The following is a 22626-nucleotide window of genomic DNA, read 5'->3' on the forward strand; positions in this document are numbered from 1 at the left end:
GACTGAGGGGTGGATGGAGGAGGGCTGGGCAACTTCTCTGTCTGCATCTCTGCTACAAAGGATAAAACATGCTATTGAGTTGTCTCAGAAAACCATCCAAGCTGACCTCTGATACTTTGATTCACTGTTTACCCAGGAAGAAAAGTAAACCTCTGTAATTTTTTTTTCTTTTTTGGTAGATAAGTAAAGAAGGGAAGCAAACCACTCTGAAGAGGGCTTTCAATGGCAGAATATGATTAGCCCAAGTCAGCATTTAGACATCTAATGGGCAAACTACAGACATGGGCATTTCTTACAAACCCAGTTCAAGCAATAGTTGTTGCTTGCTTGTTGAAAGAGCAAGAATCAGAAATGCAGTAACAAAACCCACTAAATTTTTTTTTTTTTTTGCTTGTTTGCTTTCAACACAGATTACATGTATTCAGGTTGCTGACAGCATTTTTGGGAACCACTTCAAAAGACCTTCTATTATCTAACCTAATCATTTTCTTTACACAGAAATCATACAAAGGACTTGTAATAGATCATATTTTTCATCTAATGAAAACCCTGTGCCATAGCAATCAACATTTATAACATCAACTGAATACATAGTTATGTATGGGCTAGTTTCATTTTCCTTTTTTTTTGTTTTTATGATGTGCAGATTACAAAAGAAGAAAAAAATAACTGTGTGTATAACCATTACCATTAATCATTTTCTTTCTTCTTTTTTTTTCCTTCTCTCAAGTATGGCCTTCATGAGCACAGATTAACTAAACACAGATTAAGCAACTTGGAAACAGAGCATGCAGAAACAGCTGTATTTTCCTGATGAGAGGCCAAGCAAAGCAACCTAGATGCAGGCAGTGCACCATCACTACTACATACAGCTACAGAATGACAAAACCAATTATTATTTCTAGATTCATGCTATGGAAGTCCTATTAACACTCCACATCCCCAGGACTGCCACTTGCAAACATAACAAAAATTACCCGGCACTAATCTATAGCTTTGGTGGCCTTCTGGTTATCAGTATTATAGTAAGTTAGGAAACCTAACTGTATTGCAGTATATTACCTAAAACTGATGATGGAAGTTGGTTTGAGCTACTGCATCAAACAAAGCTAGTGTAGCTGAACCCCACGTACATCCTGCTCTGCAGTCTGGGCCATAAAGCACAAGGAGGGCAGCTAGGGATGTTCTCTGAAGTCACGCATCTGAATCCGTCAGACCTTACCTGTAAGCACTTTAAGATCTCCTGCATTTATACAATGATTTACTCAACAAAACCCTAAAATGGTTTCTCAACACACAAACACCATGATCAAGTTAGTTGGCTCTGTACTGTCAAAACTAAAAGGATGAATGTTCAAATACTGGAATGTTGCTCAATTGCTTCAGATACGAACTACAAGTTGAAATAACAGGTATGAATCAAAGTCCAAGTTATTCTTAACAGAATTATTGCAGCTTCTCATTCTTCTACAGCCCAGGCAGTTTTTAGAGAGAGAAAATTCACATACATGGAAGAGACTTCTACAATTTTCAATCTCTCTGCCTCACTTACTTCAAAGTGCAGAACTGGGCGGCTACAACACCAGTGCAGTACTACAGACAGCGTGACTAACCAGCTCCAATCTCATAAGCTCGTGCTTTTGAACACAACAGTAGCAGAACTAGACTTGAACAACAGGCGAGCAGTGCAAACACACAGTCATAACCTTCATGGATTCATTTGACAAATTTATGTGCAAGTATATGCTGACTTGGAAAAAAAGGGATTACTTGTGATTACATTCCCTCTCCAATACTGGCTGAAATTTTCATACACCTAACACCTGCGTATTTACACCTCTAAGCGCTGAATGGTTATCTGGCACCTTCCACTCACCCTAAAAAGAGCAGACAGTAAAATAGCCGTTAATTCTTTGCAATGACCTAACAGATATAAAGTTCTTGGCTATAGCAGTCATATCCCTGGCACCAGAAATGAAAGCTATCTCACTAATTTAAACTAGCTTCATGATCCCCTTTCTGGTAATATGAAATACCTCGATTCGTTTTTAATGTCTGGCACTTTGATCAGAATGCTAATTAAAGACACATTTCACTTTGGGTCATTTGCTTTCCCAACCAACCAACCTTTTATTGGGGTGGATACACATTCTTTACTCTAAGAATTCATCAGCTAAAGATCAGAACAACTAGAGTTGTGTTCCCCCAACTTATTATTACTCCTCAAAAGACGACATACTAGAATAAATTACACCCAGGACACCCCGGTGAGGAGAAAAGCCAGGATTTGCCAGTAAACAGAAGGTTTCCCAAACCCAAAGCTTTCTTACACAGAGTTCCCTGTCAAGTCAACAGAAATTTCTCTAGTTCAGCTTTCTCTCTCTCTCCTTCCCATGCACACAAAGCTCTTAAGTGCTGAGAATACTCAGAAATCTAAAACCCCAAAGCAGACTAATGAGATAATAAAGCCAGGGTTGATAAAAGCTATAGGTACTTCTGTAATTATGAATAGCATTGTTGTGAAACCTATACAGTGGCTGTTGTTAACTACAGAAAATTTACAGTGGAATGGGTCAGCTTGCTATACTTTTAGGAACTACCCAGATGTAAACACTACAGGAGTTCAACCCAGCTAAAATGCAGAAGCCAGGCTGCTGATATAGCTGCGTCTCGGACAGGTTGTAAGGACCCATCACATCCTCTTTCATTTCTTTTTTTAATTTATTTTGAATAGAAAGTGTGTTCCTTTGCACTGATGCGTGTTTTAAGTAACAACTACCTTTATCAATTGCCTTCAGGAAAAGTCTGCACTAAGGCATAAAGCATCCCTAGTATTTCCTTCGTACTTGATTTTTACTGAATTTAGTTATCAGGCAAAGATAAAACACAAACTAGAACAAGAGTTCTCATGGAGTTCTGAGCTGTTGGTTTCTTTTCCCAGATCAAGTTCTACACCACAGCCAAAGGGCAGCTAAGCTCAGGTGCTGAGAAGTTTAGCCATGCTTAGCACAGAAGTAAGCGTACATTGCTTACAATTACAAACAATAGGAGGTATGTTTTGTATTTTTTTAATTTTATATCTTTTTAAAGCAGTTGAAAGAAGCATAAAGGAAAGATGGAAGGCACATAACATAACCTTCCTTTTCCAAAATTATCTGGAGTTCAGGATGCAGAGGGGATCTTTCTTTTCCTCCTGCCCCTGCCATCCCAGAATATCCCATCTAATGATGATTTCCAAGCATTTTGATGCTACAGACCTCTTCTACCACCTCCATTTCTGTCTTGCTACTTTATCTGACAGCAGAGCAAAATGAGCATGAAGAACAAAAAAATATTCAAAGTACAACTCAATACACACAGCAGAATATTACGTCACTCATTATAATACTGCTATAGTCGTTACTAACACAACATTTCCAAAGGCCACCAGAATGGTTTTCTATTGCACTAGTCTATACGTAAGCAAAAGGTAGCAAGCAGGGAGTGTATTTTTGAACCACAGGAAACCAAAACCACTGAAGAAGGTGTATTAATTACAAGCAATACCAAAGTGTGGCGATAGCATAAATCATTTCATAGAGCATGAAGACACAGGTTTAATTAGAAGGATGTAAGTTAATAATGTAAGTTAATAACAATGACAAGGAAGAAAACAGAGAGAGGTGAAAGGGACACATGGAAAGTTAAATTGACCTGACAAATATGTATCATGTCACTGTAAGGAAGTTCAAACTGAAGCTCAGGAAATGGCCGAAGATTCTAGCCCTGAATATCAAATCTGAACTTGCAGTTTAAGGCATTTCATGAATGAGAAAGGATTAGATGCTGAGCTGTCATGCTGCAAAGCACGTGTGAGTGATCATGTGGGACACCACTTCATTCCTTGTATCATGCACAAAGTCAACCAGATTATTCTGTTAGTTAAGTAAATTGCAGAGAATGGAGTAACCAATGCAGTAGGGCGCCCAAAATCTTGATCAACTACATCAAATAGCTTCTGCAGTGTTAACACTTCTTAAAGACAGGGCAGATCTTGCTATCAATGGACACCTTCCTTTTATATGCAAGTCCTCAGCTATTACGATTATTTAAATTAACAGGGATAAAGCAGTTACAATTATATCTCAACTGTACCCTAAACTAAAGGGCAATTACAGTCTGACCCTACACATTACGCCAACAGGCACAGAAATGCACCCATTTCTTTTAAAAATTGCAAAAAGTTTGAGATAAAAATGCTTTACAATGATGTAACTGCTATGCTTTCAGAGATGCTAAAGCCTAATGCTGAACTAAAAATAAAAATCGTATAACCTAGAAGCAAGATTAAAAAAGGATAATGGTCTATAAAGAAAAAATTAATTAAAAATATGGCAGAATCTTCACCACCTGTACAATTTCAGAAGAGTTTAATGATCCTCTAAAAAGGAGTGACTCTCTCCCAAATGGCAGGAGGATGCCTGTAATATAGGTGCTAAGAAGTAACTCAAGGGAGTACCATGAAGCACGCCTAGAAGCAATTTTGCAACTTGAACCATACCACAAGGGTACCACAGGCAATAGAGCCAACCAAGAAAAAGCAGTGATGATACCAGCCCAGCTGCTTAGAAAGGGAAGAAGAGACCCAGTGTGTGGTACAGTAGCTGCCAGGCAGAAATAGTGGAGAGAAAACAGAGCTTTAAATAAAGAGATCATAGCCAACACCACCAAGCACAGTCAGGTCTTTACCAGTACAGAGGAACTTGCTGTATTCCATAAACACTCCCCAGAAAATTCCCAGTGAGGCAAACACCTTGCAATTCACACTAGATTTCACTGCTTTTCCTGTACGCTTAAGATCTACAGGGAAAATTTTCAAAATCCAGTCTGTATAGATAACAACCCCACCCACCTATTCATAAGCCAACTTAATGTATTTTACTCATTCTGAGACCACTATAGAAAAACAAAAATGGTTTTAATTGTTTTAAGGAAAAAAGCTTTTTAATGCATTTTAGCCATTCAAACACATTTAGCTCTGACATGCCTATCACCAATCATGTAAATAGTTCCACATTTGATGTAATGCACTCTTGGAGCAGTTGTGCTCCTTGCCTTCTTTTGTCCTGAAACACATATTCCCACTTGTGCTGCATTTCTCTTGCACTGGCACAAGCTGTCCTGCACAGCAAACTGTCAGGGAAAAATCTGCATTGAAGTTTTAGCCTGCCACATGCCAACAAGAAGTAAGGGATCACAATAAGCTCTAGAAATTGGAAGAAGAGGAGGACTGTCTCAGCCAGCTTCTACACTGGCTTGCTACTGCTAGAACTGGAAACCACAGCACGAATGTACATAGAACTGTTTCAGCGCATAACCACCTTTCCTTGGGAGAAGCGACAGTCACACTTCAGGGGCTGGGCCAAACCCATCAGGAAAGATGTGAATCCAACTCATTTATCCCCAGTCTACCTCGCCTGTGTGGCATTCTGAGATATCAGCTCAGCTTGGCAAAACCATTTAGATGCCAATACATGAACAAATTCTCAGTATCTTATAAAAATTGTTTAAGTAACTAAAAGTCTCAGCACTAAGTTTACACAAAATGCAAAACATCATGAACTGGAAAAGTCAAAGTTCATTAGTTTGCTCTAAACACAAGACGACATTTTTACTATGCTAATTTATTTGAATGGGCCATTAAAGTATATGGGTAAATACAAAGTCTGGAGAAACAAATGTTATGGCAACTTGGATGAAACAAAGCCTTTCCAATGAAATATGAAATGGCAATTCTGTATTAAATTCGACTGTCATCTTAATCCTTCTTGAGATTTGAACTCCACCTGCCTATTGAAAAAAGAACACGAGGGGCATTATTTGTCCCACTGGCTCCTCATGCAGGTCTCTAAAGAGCACTTAACCTAAACACTAATTTATGGTATTACGCTCTTGGACTTCAAGCATCTCAAATTCCACTTCAGGGTATTAGGCCAACTGCTGTTTAAATTATGTGTAAATTAGCTAAATCATGACCCTCCACTGGAAAGATCTGTCTTATAGATCATGTCCTTAGGGAGTCGAATGCTGTAATGACAACTTACCACCGAGCTAATCAAGAAACAGAAAATGGAGTTACAATTAACTAAACCAGAGGCACTGGAAAAAAAAATAAAAATCAATGGTGTTATCCAGCTGAACCAGGTCGTGCATACTAGAATCTCCCACCATTTGCTACCGCAGTACATTAGAGCTGTAATAAAAAGAAATGTTAAACTTGTGCTAAATAGCATAGGAATGTTGAAACATTTCTTTCGACTTCACTACAGTGAAGTTACAACTCCTTCACAATTTTGGAGTTTTTAGATCCTGTTATCAGTCAACATCAGATTTTGGTAATGTCACTGATTAAGCCTGGTAATAAAGATTTCTCGGTGCAAGTGTATGGATATTCCATGTAATTTCTGCTGTAACTGCAATGCTACATTCTTCCTTTAATTACAATAAAGGATGGATACTAAGTCTACACATACCTTTACAAGTCCAAGGAGTCAATGTTCCTAAAATTAAAGGACTTTCCGTATAAAAACAGCTTTGTATTTAAAATCCAGAAGTCCACATACTGCATAAGCCTGCTGCAAATCAGCAAAAGCTACACAAGAATCTAAGCATCTTCAATAAATCGGTTTCAAGTAGATCTGCTTCTACAAAGTGACTCTGTTTCGGATGGGAAATCAGTCCTATGAAGGATATTTGTCTGCAATGGGTCTGGCTTTGCCCCATTTTGGAAGGGGAGACACATTAGTATTTTTCAAGTGCAGAGATAAAAGGTGAATCCTGTGCATGCATGGGAGAGATTTTGAGGTGATGTTGTCAGAAAAATAAAATAAAATAAAGTAAAAAATATCTAATCTCCTTCCATTTGTTCCCAGGCTACAAGATGCTTTTGCAACTGACAAGTGTAGATTTTTTATTATGATTATTATATTTTTTTTGTCTCAGCTCCCATCTGCCCTGGGAGAAAGATATTTCAACAACAAACTCTTGCCAAGTAGTGAAACAGTCTAAGGAAGAAAGCTAAGGATTTATATCTCTTCTGTTTTATTTTGGAAAAAAAGGCAGAACGAGAGCCTTTCAGCCTTTCATCCCAACCAACCAGGAAATGAGAATCAGATGACCTGTCTGAGGCTCGTTGGGGAAATACCAAAATAAAGTCATAAACACACATTGACTTCTGGAAAACAGCAATAACTGAAGTCATCCTTCATCATCCTACAACATGATGCTGTGGCAGTAATTCCAAATCCACAGAGCTTTTCACTGAAACCTAGTTAGTATTTGCATACACCTAATGTTGAGGACATCAAGATCCACAAGGGAGGTCAAAAGGAGTTTCGCTGGGTTAGAAACTGGCTGGATAGCCGGGCCCAGAGAGTTGTGGTGAATGGAGTCAAATCTGGTTGGAGGCTGGTCACAAGTGGTGTCCCCCAGGGCTCGGTACTGGGGCCGGTCCTCTTTAATATCTTTATCGATGATCTGGATGAGGGCGTCCAGTGCACCCTCAGTAAGTTTGCAGATGACACCAAGCTAAGTGCGTGTGTTGATCTGCTCGAGGGCAGGAAGGCTCTGCAGGAGGATCTGGATAGGCTGGAGCGATGGGCTGAGGTCAACTGTATGAAGTTCAACAAGGCCAAGTGCCGGGTCCTGCACCTGGGGCGCAACAACCCCAAGCAGAGCTACAGGCTGGGAGATGAGTGGTTGGAAAGCTGCCTGGCCGAGAAGGACCTGGGAGTATTGGTTGATAGTCGGCTGAATATGAGCCAGCAGTGTGCTCAGGTGGCCAAGAAGGCCAACAGCATCCTGGCCTGTATAAGAAGCAGTGTGGCCAGCAGGTCTAGGGAAGTGATTGTCCCCCTGTACTCGGCTCTGGTGAGGCCGCACCTCGAGTACTGTGTTCAGTTTTGGGCCCCTCGCTACAGGAAGGACATGGACGTGCTCGAGCGAGTCCAGAGAAGGGCGACCAAGCTGGTGAGGGGTCTGGAGAACAAGTCTTACAAGGAGAGGCTGAGGGAGCTGGGCTTGTTCAGCCTGGAGAAGAGGAGGCTCAGGGGCGACCTTATCGCTCTCTACAGGTACCTTAAAGGGGGCTGTAGTGAGGTGGGGGTTGGTCTGTTCTCCCACGTGCCTGGTGACAGGACGAGGGGGAATGGGCGAAAGTTGCGACAGGGGAGGTTTAGGTTGGATGTTAGGAAGTACTTCTTTACCGAAAGGGTTATTAAGCATTGGAACGGGCTGCTCAGGGAGGTGGTGGAGTCACCATCCCTGGAGGTCTTTAAAAGATGTTTAGATGTAGAGCTTGGCGATATGGTTTAGTGGAGTAGTTAGTGTTAGGTCAGAGGTTGGACTCGATGATCTTGAGGTCTCTTCCAACCTAGAAATCTGTGTCTGTGTCTGTCAGATAGGAAATGTAAATTAGCAATTTCTTTTTGAGAAGTAATGAAAATAAGGGAGCATTTTTAGGAGGCTGCAGTATCATAGCAATAGCCATCTTTGTGCTTAAAGGTGGCCTCTGGGAAAGCAGCAGACTGACTCAGCCTAATCTGACTTAAGCTCTACACTTTCTCAGAGGGACTTGAGTGGATTTTTGGATTTATAATCAAATGAAGCAATACACACTTGCTTTAAAGCACACTGCTGCAATTGAAATAAGCAAGCCAAAAGAAATTTTTTGTCAATGTTTGGATTGCTAAACAAGTGTTTATCAACAGATGTCTGAAAAACAAAAGTTGGGTACAAACTTGCTAAGTAAAACATTCAGTTCTCCAAAGGCTCCTAATTCCTTACCCACACTTACAAAACATTCAGCTTTATTATTTAATATTTTAGACAAGTATAACACAGCCACCTCCCTCATCCATAACACTAAGTTACTGAGTTTTGCCTTTTTTTTTTCCCCCAATAAATCAATGGAAACCTCACATCTGCTGCCTTTCGTTTACCCAAGTAAGCCTTTCTCTCTACAGTAAAGAGAAGAGAAACAGGGATGCTGCAGCAGTGCTTCCAATGTAAGTGCTGAGTTATCAGGCATGGAGAAGGGAGGGACATTAAAAAAAAAGTGCAAAAAGAGGAAAAGTCAAATTTTAATAGTCATGCCAACAGGCAAACTGTCTCTCAGCAGCATGGTTACTGAAATGCAGTAGCTTTGTCTGCCAGAGCTTTAAATCAACACCTTGGACCTGCCACACACTCAGTGGCTGACCATAATAAAGGTACTGTTTGATAATAAAAGTGGACTTGAGCACCTCCATAACTTCCAAAGTCTATAAACTTAGCCATCTGGCTTTGTTAACAGTTCTTTAAAAGAAAAAAAAATCTGACCTGAATTCCACAGTCTTATATAAAAAACTCCAACCACTTAACCAAAAGAGTTCAAATATTAGCATATTACTTAATATAAAGTAGTTAACAGCAACCACTGAAACAACTTACTCTTCCACATTCAAATTTCTTGCCAAGGAATAGAGCAGACAGTTAAATCTCATGTGGAAGAAATCACTTATTTGTCAACATTTTTGAACCTTTGTCACTGGTGCTTTATAGTTTCTCATGTACTAGAATAAAAATAAAAAATAAAGCATAGTAGTAGTGAACTGGTGTTTTATAAAAGCATAGAAAGTATTTTCTTGAAATGCAGTGTTATCAGATTAATGGAAATTACTTCACACTATTTCCATTATTTCACATTATTTATTTTGGAAAAAAGTCAGAACAATAGCCTTTCATCCCAACCAACCAGGCATTATTTCACATTATTTCCACTATGTTTTTAGTGGCATTCTGCTGGAAAGATCTAAATCAGCAATAGAAGCATATCTTCAGATAGGAATTCTGATTCCAATTATGTTCCCATAATTTCCTTATCCACAACCATCCTACACTAACAAAAGCACCGTTTAACACACAGAACAATAGCATGACCATTTATTAATTGATGTCCACCAAACATAAGACATGCAAGGCATGCATCAGTAGACCAAAATCCTTTTCCTTTAAGGAAAAGTTGATGGGTAATCTTATCGTGAGAGAGAGAGAGAGAGAACTGCACTCCTACAGATGCTAGGAAGTTCATCTTTAGGAATAGTACCATATCTTCTTTCAACACATGAAAATTCAATCCACTCTCCTACAAAAACAGGTGCCAAGGAAGTCTGCTCTTGCTCCCTGTCTCTGGCATTACCAGAGAAGCACATAGCACATGGCCCTCCTAAGTAACCTGCCTGGCCTTCACTCCATGCTGTTCTCCATTTTAAGATACTTACAGAGGATTTTAAAATATTCTTACCATCTTAACTAAACATTTGAATCTGCCATACAAATTTTCCTCTTGGTATTTCTGATGATTCACTCTGAGCTGTTCAGTTACACTATTCCTTTCAATCCTCTCAGATCTGTTAACAACTTTCAGGTATTGAGATATCAATACCAAGAATTATTACCCAAACAGCTAAGGATGCATGAAATGCACTCCTCTGAAGCATGAAATGATCATGATCTTCTATGCAGGCATGACTTTCGTTAGTCTGTCTTATGCTGCCTTAATGTAAAAACTGGTTTTCTTTAGAAATGCAAACTCATGTCATTTCTTATTTCTCTGATTCATTCCCTCTTTCCCTGACATGGTTGCTTTCTTACTCAAGAAGAAAATACTCCTCATCATATGGTGCTGTCCTTCCCCACCCTGTACCTTGTCTTCTGCTAATTGTCAGTTTTCTCATTACTTCTCAACTTATTTGCACCTAAATCAGTCAAATTAATTGCTTTCCTTTTTTCTTGTCATTAGTGAAGACAGCAAAGCAGAGCAGAAGCCAATGCCTCCAGCACCTTATTTGACAACACCCTCTGATTTATCATTACATTTTATTTATTTATTTGCTGTTAAGTCACTTTTCAAGAACATCAAAGCTCTTGCATTCAAGGCTTTGAGGATCTCTTTTCAATTGCAAATTCAAGAAACACAAATGTCAAAGGCTTTTCAACTATGGCACAGAGCCCAACAAAAATAATTACTCACTCCACTACAATGAATAAATAGGTGATACAATATACAAATAAATAAAAATAATGATAAAAAAACACCTTTTGTAATATAACTCAACAGGATAGCAGCAGCCATTTCCACCGGTGACTCAGCTCAGCCTTTCTTGAAGGCCCGTGTTGTTGGTTGCTAAGGCAGGAAAGGCCTTGCCATGTTCGGCCACTTGACACCACCAGGCCCAGCCCCAGCAACTTATTTTGGCTTTGAGTAAGAACTAGAAACCTACTTGGAGGTAATAAAGAGCAGGTTTACACTGGTTCCTACCCTGCTATTACCTCTTTGCGGCCTGTTGGAGATAACAAGCCTTGAGGACACCTATATGTAGCGTGAGGCCAGCTAATTGTGCCTCCAGTGAAGCACCATGCCTCGCACTTGGTGACATACCAGAGCTATCTTTGGATAGAAACAATATACAGCAAATAAGGTTCATATGCTTCGAAGTGAAATTTTCAATTGAGGTATGAAAGAGAAAATAAGCCAAAGGATGCTTTTGAAGATCCCGAACTTCTAGATTTTTTAGTCCTTTCAGTGATTCAGCTATTTTATGTGGATGACAACCTTCACCCAAGCCTCTTTAAGAAGCTTTCTCTGGTTTCACTTACTTTCAACCATTTCTCAAGGATGAAGCAGCTTTCTTCCTAGTTCTCTCCCTCATACTCTTATTCAAAATAAGTTATTTGGGTTTTGATTTGGTTTATCTTTTCTATCAAACTATTTGTTTTCATATATTCTCCTTTCCCTTGTCTGTCTCTCCTTATTTCATTCAAGTAGAAATTCAGAATGCATTGCAATGGAAGTAGATTTGACAGGGTTTACTCAGCGGATGGGTTGTTATATTCAAGACTACTACAGTATTCTGTTATGGTAAGAATAATGATTTATAATTCCCTTTCTTATCAAACACAATTCTTACCAATTCTTACAGTTCTTACCACTAGCTCATCCTTACATATTCATAGAAACACAAAATAGAAACTTCAATAAAACAGATGACATAGTTGATACTGAATGACTGTCTGAAATTTATATATATGTGTATATATATACAGCGTCATCACAAAGATTTTCTACCATCACACATGAACTTAATATTTATGAAAGTGAAGTTCTGAACTTTTTCACTGTGGTCTCAAATTACTAAGAAGGTTAAACTCCTATTAAACCTATTAAACTTCAACTTCTGAGGGTCTCTACTGAAAGCTAGGCACATCATTGCTCAAATCCTGATCTAGATTCTTACCTATTTTTTATTTTAAGTAAAGACTGTTTTTGTTGATTTTCTTTTCTAGTCAAGAAGGGGAACAGCAGAAGCAAAAAAGGCTTCAAGACTTTGTACCAGGCACTTACTTATTCTATTTGTGCTGCTAGGTACTAAAGCCAGATCTACCGAAGAAAACTTATCTTTGAATACTAATATTCCAATTCATTTAATCTAGCAGGTTGCTGTAGCCTCACTTACCTATCTATTTCAAAATCATTACCAACGGTTCAGTAAGTTCATTAATTATATCCTCTAATAATAACTGGTTATGTCCTTCAGACCTGCTGATTTATACTTTGAGTATACCACATTCATTGTTTTATTTTTTTGTTGTTTGTTTGTTTTTAAGTCAACAAGTTGGCAGAATAATTTCACAATTGCCTCCCTCGTTTTTCCTATAAACCTCTAGTTAAGGAACAATCAAAAAGTCTTTTAAAAAGCAATACATGACCAAAAAAATAAGAGAAAAATCTGAAAATGCTTCTTGCTTGCTACCGGTTGCTTCTTTGTATAAGTAACAAGAATCCCTTCTGTCTTCTTGCTTTTCCTGTAACTTGGTATGCTAAGTTCAACAAAAGACCCCCAAAGTACCAGACTAATGATAGAGTATACCAGTAGAATAAAAGTTGAGTGCTAACATATCAGAAATGTTTTCTAACAGACCGTACACTGCACCACAATGTTGTAATTTTACTGCCTTGTTATTCTGCTAAACAAAATACATGTATATTTTATTAATTATGCAATATGTCATGCTCGCCTATTTCATTTGCTTCTATCAACCCTCTGTAGGAGAACCAAAATAATAAATACTGAAGGTTGTGTCAGAGTGTATGTTCAAGAGTTACAATGTACAAAGGTTTTTTCTTTGATCTAATGTGAAATATATCCTGTACCATTTCATCATCATGACAGTACCAAACTCAATAAGCAAATGCCATACCCTCACACTAATGCTCTATTTCTTGTGTTTTACCTTAGGAAAAAATAAGAAAAAAAAAAAAAAAGAGAGCAAGCACTAGTAATTTCATCTTTTGCATCAACATATTTTTGTTTCTGCTGCAAATCTGCACTATTAAAGGGTCAGATTCCAGACTGAGAGGATAAAACCATTAACCACACACAACAACTTCATGGTTGTATTTGAGCCTGTACACCTCTCATCTCCCTAAAAACAACAAAAGCTTTGGGTACTCAGCCCCTCTCTGCAAACTTAGGTTTTAAAGACAGCATCCATCCTAACATTTTTCTGTCTGATACAGAAACCAATCCAGAAAAGCATCTGAAATATATGTAAAAGTGTCTTTCACACCTAGTTTGACACCTCACCCTTGAGAGGCAAACACTGCTTAATCCAAAAACAAAAAGCTGTTTAATCACAAGAGGAAACAGGGAGAGGAAGGTAACTAACAACACCATTCTAACTTTCCCTTCTACAGTAAAAGCAGGACAAAAGGAAAGGCCATGGGACTCTGGAGGACAACAGCCACCCAATAATGCAGCATTCAAAACTGGTTCAGAAGGGAGCAATGAAAGTGGAAATCACTGACCCAGTGGCTATACTCTTATTTATTTACAGTTCATCCTACAGTGTCTGAAGCCATTGACATAGTCACCTGCCAGGAAATTGTTATTCACAAACTCATTCCTATGGCATCGTTTGCAATCAGTGTAACCAATATTCAAGAACTATATTCATAGAGCACCTCTCAGTAAAAGGACTCAGATGTGTAGTAGAAGCTTAAGGCAGTACACCAGTTTTATTCAAGGTGCAGACATTTCAGAAATCATGCAGCTAAGTTCATATACTGGAATTATCAGAGGAAGGCACAGAAGTCCCTTTGCTGTGCTCTGTTCTTGTACAGAAGCCAGTAATTTGTCTCAGAGTACTGCAGCAGCTCTTCAGCTTTAGGTGGGTGGTACAACAGCATCCATAACACTGAGTAACAATATCCCTCCTCATTTACATCTCTTAATTATCATAACGCCAAAATATGTGCACCACATATAAAGTACACCATCTATAAAAGTGGTAAAGAATTTTTTCACTTATACATGTCAAGAGTCAGCAGCTGTACACAGGTCAGTACTGGCCACATCCTACAACAACACATGGGAGGGGAAGCACAAAAAAAATCCACTATTAGAACACTGTCCAAATTATAAAAGTCCTAGTATGCAGTATAAGTTCATCTTAAGTATTCCATTTTAATTCTACCTTCAAAGGAGGGAAGACGCCTCTTCATAATTATAGCTTGATGGATGTGATGCCAATTCTAGAAAGCAGCATACGGCATTTCAGTCTAAGCGATAAAATGTATGCAAGGTACAGAATGTTTGATATCATCTCAAAAGGGTTTACTCCAAAGAGCAAAGTGTTCCCAGTCATTTAAATTTTATTTTCCAGAAACTCTTGGATGAAGCACTTGTTATAGTGGACACAAAGTCCTGAAGTAAAGTCTACAGTGTGTGATGCCATGCAACACACGCATGTGCCACACAATAATGAGATACAGCAGACTCAAAGAGGAAGCAACTAGAACATGGATTAGGCAACAGCAACTGTTTTCACATAGGTAGAAAACCTCTCCACAAGTCTGATGGTCATCTAGACAGACTCTTGCCTATACAGTCTTAAAAACAAGGGGGGAGGAAGCTTTCATAACTTCAATGTGGTGATTAGAGATGTCAAGGAAAGAAAGGTGAGCAAACCAATTAGTGCAAAATCCAAAGCCATTAAGCCAAGTTCTTCTCTTAAGGTTAATTCAGGGAGCAGAACATTAGGGTGCTTCTCAGGAGGAAAGTTCTGACTTTTTACAGCTCAAAAATCACACTGTCCTCTATAAAACAGAAAGAGGAGGAAAAAGCTATAAAGGATTAAGTAAATTCCCAGCTTAGACATATTCATATCTCACACTTTATATTAGGTAACATAGATAGAATAAGAATGCATTTGCGAAGATGAAACTAAAGATGCAGGCATTCTGAGGCTGGGAAGAAATATCAAAGTAGAACACCTCTTAATTCCTCTGTAGGAGAGAAATTTATCATTGGGATATTTTGAAGATCTCTAAGACTAGAGAAATGAGCAATATATAGACAGCCCTATCACAGGATGCAACAACTATTTTATTCCTACTGCTTAATTTATGCCCAACTAATAGTTAGAATATATCTGACAAGATCAAGGAAATGTCTTTTTATGATTGCAAAGAGGCCCCAAAAGCCTGAATCTGATTGCACCCTAAAGAACTGAAGGCAAACTGAAGAAATGCTGCATGCCTGAAATCCTATTGATGCTATGGCTTCTTGATAGGCAGCAGATCCAGATAAGGGTCTGCGCAAATCGTTTCAACACAATAATATAAGATGCTTAAAACAGATTCAGAGCACAGTATTTTTAGGACATACATTTTTGTTTATCTCACCAGCTATTCAGAAGGTGCACCAAACCCTGACAAGTTAGCAGTCACTGGAGTCATCAGAGATCATTCTTTTACATGCTACTACAGATGCTAGGAGGGAGCATGTGGGCACTGCAGCCAGCTAACTCAAACCCTCGCGTAGCCCAAGTTGCAGCGCCTAGCAGAGACAAGCCGTATGGGACTCATTCTCCAGCCTTCACTGCTGTGACTGGGGGTGATCTACCTGTCAGAACAGACTACTTGGGCAGTGAATACACTTTACTCTTAGACAATATATTTCATGTTTTGTCTTTCTTGATAGTGCCATGAAATTGTTTTCTGCTTGCTTTATTACTACTCTCACACACACAAAAAAAATCAACAATGTAGAAAACATCGATTTCCGTGCTGTAGGAGTGCTGAACAACGGAAATTTTCATAAAAACACAAAAGAACAGTGAAGTGTGGAGATCAGATGGGCCAGTGAATTGAAAGTTAAGATGCAGCGCTATGCTTACTTCTTAGCTGGCCATTAAATGTCCCCTAACCATGCCTCGGTTACTGATCTGTAGCACGTGGACAGCATCAGCACACCACACAGAATGAGTTAGCAAAGACTCCTGGAAAAATCTGAAAGACTCACAGGCGTTTCTGGACATTGGTAACCAGTATGTTTTGGAGGACAATGTAAGCAGGGGAAGCTGACAGAAATGAACATGTTTTGCTACATGAATGGACAGTACCACATATAAATACAAATCTTTTACTACTACATCTCATTTATTAATTGTAACCACCTCCAAAATATTTATCTGAATTTGTTTATTTACCAGAATCAAAACAATTATCAACTAATATGTGGCCCCCTGCCTTACGAAGGCTAAGGCTAGCCCAAGTGCAGTACCTAAGAAGCGATCGCACAAGTTTTTGCTCACTTGTCCATCTTTATACATGTACACACCCATTACTCTTACATAACCTTTCAGGTATGTATGAGATAGCTGTCTACAACCAAACAGAAAAAGCTTGGCATGATACACTTCAGTTTGATTCTAATCCATATTTTAAGAGATGCCACAGAAACAAGAAAGTCACTGACCACCCAATACTTCAATTCTGCCAGAAATAAAAGACGAGCACTTTTTAAATATCTCATGTGTTGATGAAAATGTCCAGAGCAAAATATTTCACCACCAGAATATTTTAATTCATAAGGAGACTTTAAAGGATTTTCTGATCTATACCCACATGCTAGCTTCAAAACGCCTATGAGATTAAATAGTTCCAAGCAGATCACAGTTTGAGATCAAAAGAACACTGATAAATCAGCACACTAACTCACTAAAACCAAGCAAACAATCAAAAAACAAACAAACAAAAAAACAAATAAGGCAGAGAATTACCTGTCTTTAACTACTTGAGGAATGAATGGAAGGAGCACGTATACATACGTGCGCGTATACATCTATAGAGCCCCACTGTGCAATTTCTCTGCACTGTATACTTCAGTTATTGATCTTGGTGGTACCGTTCCCTAAAGAGCTTCCTAAGCAGACAACCAGCCTTCCCTTCAGCCATTCACTCTCTTCCTCTTTAAGTTTGCCTGGGGATGAGACACAGAGAACAAAGAAAGGCTCAGTAGCAAGTGTTTTGCAACCAAGGAGCACAAACTGGATTTTAGGAGCTGGAATTCAGGACTCTTTCCTCTGTACACTTCATAATGTAATTATAGTGTTGCTTCTTGCTCAACAGCACTCTTGCAACACAACTTTGTTTTCTGTGGGCTTGAGTGCATGAAGATGCCAACAGTCCGAGTTCCTCCCTAGACAGTAAAAATACCATTGCCCTCAAGAGCAGCTTTGCTCTGAAGCTGTTCTGCACTGCTCTGATTTATCCCCATGGGATCCCTTCATTGTAAGAAAGGTTTATACTGTAACCCTGCGTAGTGTGGGATTTACTGTTTGGTAAGGCTGCTTCTCTCACAGGGCTGCTACAGGCCTGGCAAGTTCAAAGCATCTCTGAAGTCTCTTGAAGCATCACTAACACAACAAGATGAAGAAAAAAAAACACCTTAGTTGTACTGTGCTAGATTTCAGTGCATACTCCAGACCTGATTTGTAAGAAGAGAAGACAATAGTGATTATAAACATTGTCCAAAGACAGATGCAGAACTGAAAATGGAGCTAGAGACAGGGAAGGTGGAGAGTAGACAAAGTTCAATTTCATTGCTGCAGAAGGGAAAAAGTCCCCTGTAGCAGGTGCCTATAATAAGTTGACACACACACACAGCTTTGGGAAATATTCCCTTTACCTTTGAAAAAGGACCATCTTGTGCTTAATGTGTTAAGTAAATGAAGCTGAGATTTGGGTGATGAACACCAGAAAAGAGTTTTCCAGTTTGCTAAGCTAATGGACAAACAGACACACAAGGCTGCGCTTCGGTTTAGCTATCACACGAATTATTTGCTCCTGAAAAGGCTGTGCTTTTTAGGCTTTATTGGAGTCCAATCATAATACATAAATCAAGATGATTCAGAAATAGCAACCACACAAGTTCCATCACATGCCCTAACATCACTTTTACAAGGGATTTCAGCATTTTCAGAATATCTGCACATCAGAGGCAAACCAACATCCATCCCCACAGCCCTCCTTGGATGTAAAATTATATTCTTAAGGGCTGCAAATTCCAAGCCACAGACTCACAGGCAAGTCACCCAGCTTCAGCTGGTACTTTTCCATGAGCACCAAATTGGGTTCTCAGACTTACAATAGTTTTGTCAATTCCAATTGCAAAAAGCCAGAGGAGCCACTGAAACCTGAGCTGGAGACCTGCCCCTTGTCCCCAGAGCCAGGGTGGCCACAGCTGGCCATTACAGTGACTTCTCTGTGCAGATTCTGTGCATCCCTTAGTCCTATAGGCACACGAGCAAAATGAGCCTTCAACCCCTTCTCCATAAACCTGGCATTTGCTCGTCTCAAATTGATTTAAGGAAGGAAGCAACTACTCTGCCGGTTTTGTTTGGGTTTGTTGTTTTTTGTTGTTGTTGTTTTCATTTATATATTCCTGTTTGGATAGCAACTGGGATTTGAACAGTGACACGTTACTCATTTGAAGCGTGTTTTAAAGAAAAGAATTGTTTTACCCAGTGCTAGAAGTTCAATTACATTTGCGATTTGAGAATGATTACTTAAATAAAGCCAGGTTACAAATGACAGCTTGCCTATACCCATGCAGCCCAAAACTGCATAAAACAGAATAACTTGAGCATCACAGCCCTTAAAAACTGATTGGAGATGATTTAATCTCTGCGTAAATGGGTATAAAAAAGGAAACAGAACTGTTATGCCCAGAAAATAAAACTGCCAACACAAATATTGTAGCCTGGGTGATTGTCTAAATGGCCATATTATTTTCCAATAATAAAATGCATCTTCTCTGTGTCCAGACAGAAAGTACTGAGTAAATGCACTGGACATCAAAATATAATTTAGTTGAATTCTTCAATCCTAGGTTTATTCAGGAAGAAAACCCAAACTATTTGAAGGTTTTTTTTTTTTTTTTAAGAGTAAGTAAAATCAGATTAGGAGCTCCAAATCATACAATACGCAATCCCAACCAACTGATGGCTCCTCCAACATCACATAGGTAGTGGGCACACGGAGGTGCTGGGAGGGAGTACGTGGGCACATACCGCCTGGGTACGGGCACATCTGGAGCAACCGACAGCAACATCGCTTCATATCAGAAAATGCCCGCCTAACAGAAATTGTCGAACAGACCAAATCTGGATCTGATTGGACGTCAGACGTAGTTACTTTCATTGCTGCTGTAACAAATGAAAGTGATGTCAACATCCACCGATTCAATACTGCTCAGGATTGGTCATGAAAAATGCCTTCATTATTAAAGCTGGAGAGTTTTGTACCCGACAGTGAAGCAACTGCTAAGGGTTGGCAGGGTTCAGAGGTCAGCCCCTGACATCTGCATCTGGATAACTACCAGGCATTCTTTCAACTAGTGAAAAAGGAAGTTACAGTGATTACAACTGAAATATATAGAGTACCATTTAAAGAAAAGTGGATGAAATGCTTTTGTCCTGAAGGATTCATCTACCTGCCAATGACACCTTCAGAACATACGTGGCCCTCCAGATATTCTGCAGCACATCACTTGTAAGCAAGGCTTTAAAAAATAAAAATAAAATATTATCAAAGCTGAGCCTTCAGATTCTCTTGTACTTTAGGTTCCAATGAGTTGAAGTCACTGCTGGGCTGTAGAACTGTGTCCCCTTGGGTTTTTCTGAGAAGTTTCCTGTTTATTACTACTGCATATACCTACACTTGGAAGCACTGCTGATTGCCCCACCTGTGCTACCTTGTAATGGCCTAAGCACATGATATGCTACCTCCAGCATTGTTTCCAGGTGCAGAACTCAATGGTTTACAAAATATCATCTCTCATTCTCTACTATTTCTTGTTGTGACCATGCCATTACACAAAAATGATATGCAAGTGGGAAAAAAAGTGTCAGGTTTCAAGTAAATAAGACATTACTTTGGAAATGATAATCGTATTTCTCTCCTGTGATCACACCTTTTAAAGATCCTTCTTATTGCTCTGCTCTTGATTACAGTCCATGAGTTAGTCACAATATTATAATCTACTGTTGGCTAAATCTGTTTTGTCCTTAATTACAGGCTTGGAGCGTTTGACTAAACGCATGACATGAAGTGTGACTGCCCTTGCGGACGGAAGCAATACAAGGAATGAAGATCACAAGCTTCACTGCAACTCCTAGGGTTATACCAACATTGCAGCTGCATCACGTACAGAAGTTTGCCCTGACCTTTAAGAAAATTGGCTTGGTTGATGCAAGACATAGTAAGACTTTAGAAGCACCACCCAGCTTCATCCTGTATGTTTCATCCCACTTCTCAGGAGTGATCCAGCAAAGAAAAAGAAGGGTGAAACAATAAGTTGCACGGTGCAGTGCTGGGAGCACTAGGATTGCAACACTTTCAGCATCCCTGGCAACTTCCTTGGCATTATTTCAGATTGTCCTGGCCATAGAGACATTGCCTTTCCTCTAAGATAAAGTCTAATTGCTATCAGACACAGGTGGTAGAAAACACTTGACATGACAAACCATGTAGGCAATCTACAGTTTAAATTAAGAAACCTTTCAGCATTTATTTATATGAAGTAAGATAGAATCTTAATTTTCAGATATGATTTAAATATAATTAAGAATACTGTATCCAGGAGAAGGAGAGGAAGGCAATTAAAAAAAATGCCAAACTACAACACTGCATTTGATTATCAGTTACAAAACTAGACTACATATTGTGATAATCAGCAATTTGCTGCGTATTTTAATCCAGAATAAAGATATTGTATAGGTAACTTTCACAATGCAAAAACTCCTCTAGCAAGAAGCAAGTAAGACAACTATACTTTTAAAGTGTTTAAGATAGATTTCTCAACCATATCATCAGATAAAAGTATTAAGTTTTTTTTATTAAACCACAAGATGGTTAAGTTCAATTTTGATCTGAATACTTAAAAGCTCTCAGAGATCTTAATTTGCTGAACACGTTGCACTAGAAAAGCCTGTTTAGCTGTAATCAGTGACCTAAAGCCAGATACACTTCAACTTCTTGTTTTGCAAATCACATTACATAAAGCAAGGATAAGCCTAAGTCATAGTGAAAAAATGTATTATTTAGATTGATAAAACACTTTTAGATAAGAAGCTCAAAAACTATCCCTGGATCAAACCCGTTAATAGAATTAAACATCTCTGCCAAAAGTTTCAAGCAAAGTAAAATCTAGAGGATAAATACAAGAAACACAACCCTCCGTATAACATCCTTTTAATATGCTATATATCTAGTCAATAATCCCGTGGCAAACGTGATGGCAGATGTTCAGAGAAGCACAGATTAAAAGACAGTTTTACAGGCTGCCATACATCTTTCATTTTTCCCTCCCTTGCTTTCTTGGTTAAAACCTCTCTCTGTTGGGATGACAGAAAGCACAACTTACACTGACTGATGATGGAACACAGATGCCTGCAGTAATCCACAACTTCTGGATGTCACTGCTACATGTACCTTGTGTTTTGTGCTCTGCAACAGACTGCTATTGCTGGAGCTGGGCAGCAACAGCTATTTAACAATTTCAGTTAAACACAACTATAATATCATGTTGTATGATGGAGTCCTGGTGATGCCATGCTTGGCAAACACTCGACTAAATAGGGAAAGATACTGTTTCTAGATCATCTCTAAACACAACTACATTGTAGAAAGGTCCAAATCTAATACTGGCTGTATGAAGCCAAACGTTATATTCTCAAAGCCTTCACTGCTACTCCATAGCCTTTGAAGCATTAATTTTAAATCATATCATCACTTTAGCTCATCATTACCTTCTTGCCAGGTTAGTGCTTGGATCAATCCTTTTCCAAACCAGATAAAAAAATGTATAAGGTAAGCTTTCATTTATAAGTAGCAATGCAGATAGATAGATAAAAAGAAAAAGCTAAGAACATCCCTTCCTCTTTGCATTTTACAGGTGTATCTGCTTCAAACACAGTCAGGTTCAAGCCTATAGCCATTCACTTTCCCACTGAGCATTATAGAGGCTAGAAGCCTGATGGACTCATTTGCACACTCCATTTCTGCTTTTCTCCAGGCTGTGCTAGATATTCTTTACGATGCACATTGCCTTTTCATCCCTGAGGCACACTGTAATATGCCAAAATAAAATAAAATAATAAAATAAAATAAAATGGTATGAGTACAATTCAGGTTGTGCTACAATTACAGTCCCGCTATTGTTTCATGAATTGTGTTAAAACACAATATGGCATTCACTTTCA

At 38.9% G+C, this 22626-nt stretch overlaps 1 protein-coding gene across 7 annotated transcripts in view; it reads right to left on the minus strand.

The window, feature by feature from the left end:
* GULP1 (GULP PTB domain containing engulfment adaptor 1) overlaps nucleotides 1–22626 on the minus strand; it is a 152295-nt gene that overhangs the window by 91027 nt on the left and 38642 nt on the right. The window contains exon 1 of one of the 7 annotated variants that reach the window (XM_035536834.2): nucleotides 17143–17329. The exons of 5 other annotated variants lie outside the window; for them this stretch is intronic. The gene's annotated coding sequence lies outside the window, so the exon portion shown is untranslated. Of the gene's footprint in view, nucleotides 1–17142; nucleotides 17330–22626 lie in introns of those variants that run through there. One more of the 7 variants, XM_035536829.2, reaches the window with a different exon arrangement.

Source organism: Cygnus atratus, chromosome 6 (assembly GCF_013377495.2).
Source record: "Cygnus atratus isolate AKBS03 ecotype Queensland, Australia chromosome 6, CAtr_DNAZoo_HiC_assembly, whole genome shotgun sequence".
Lineage (NCBI taxonomy): Eukaryota > Metazoa > Chordata > Aves > Anseriformes > Anatidae > Cygnus > Cygnus atratus.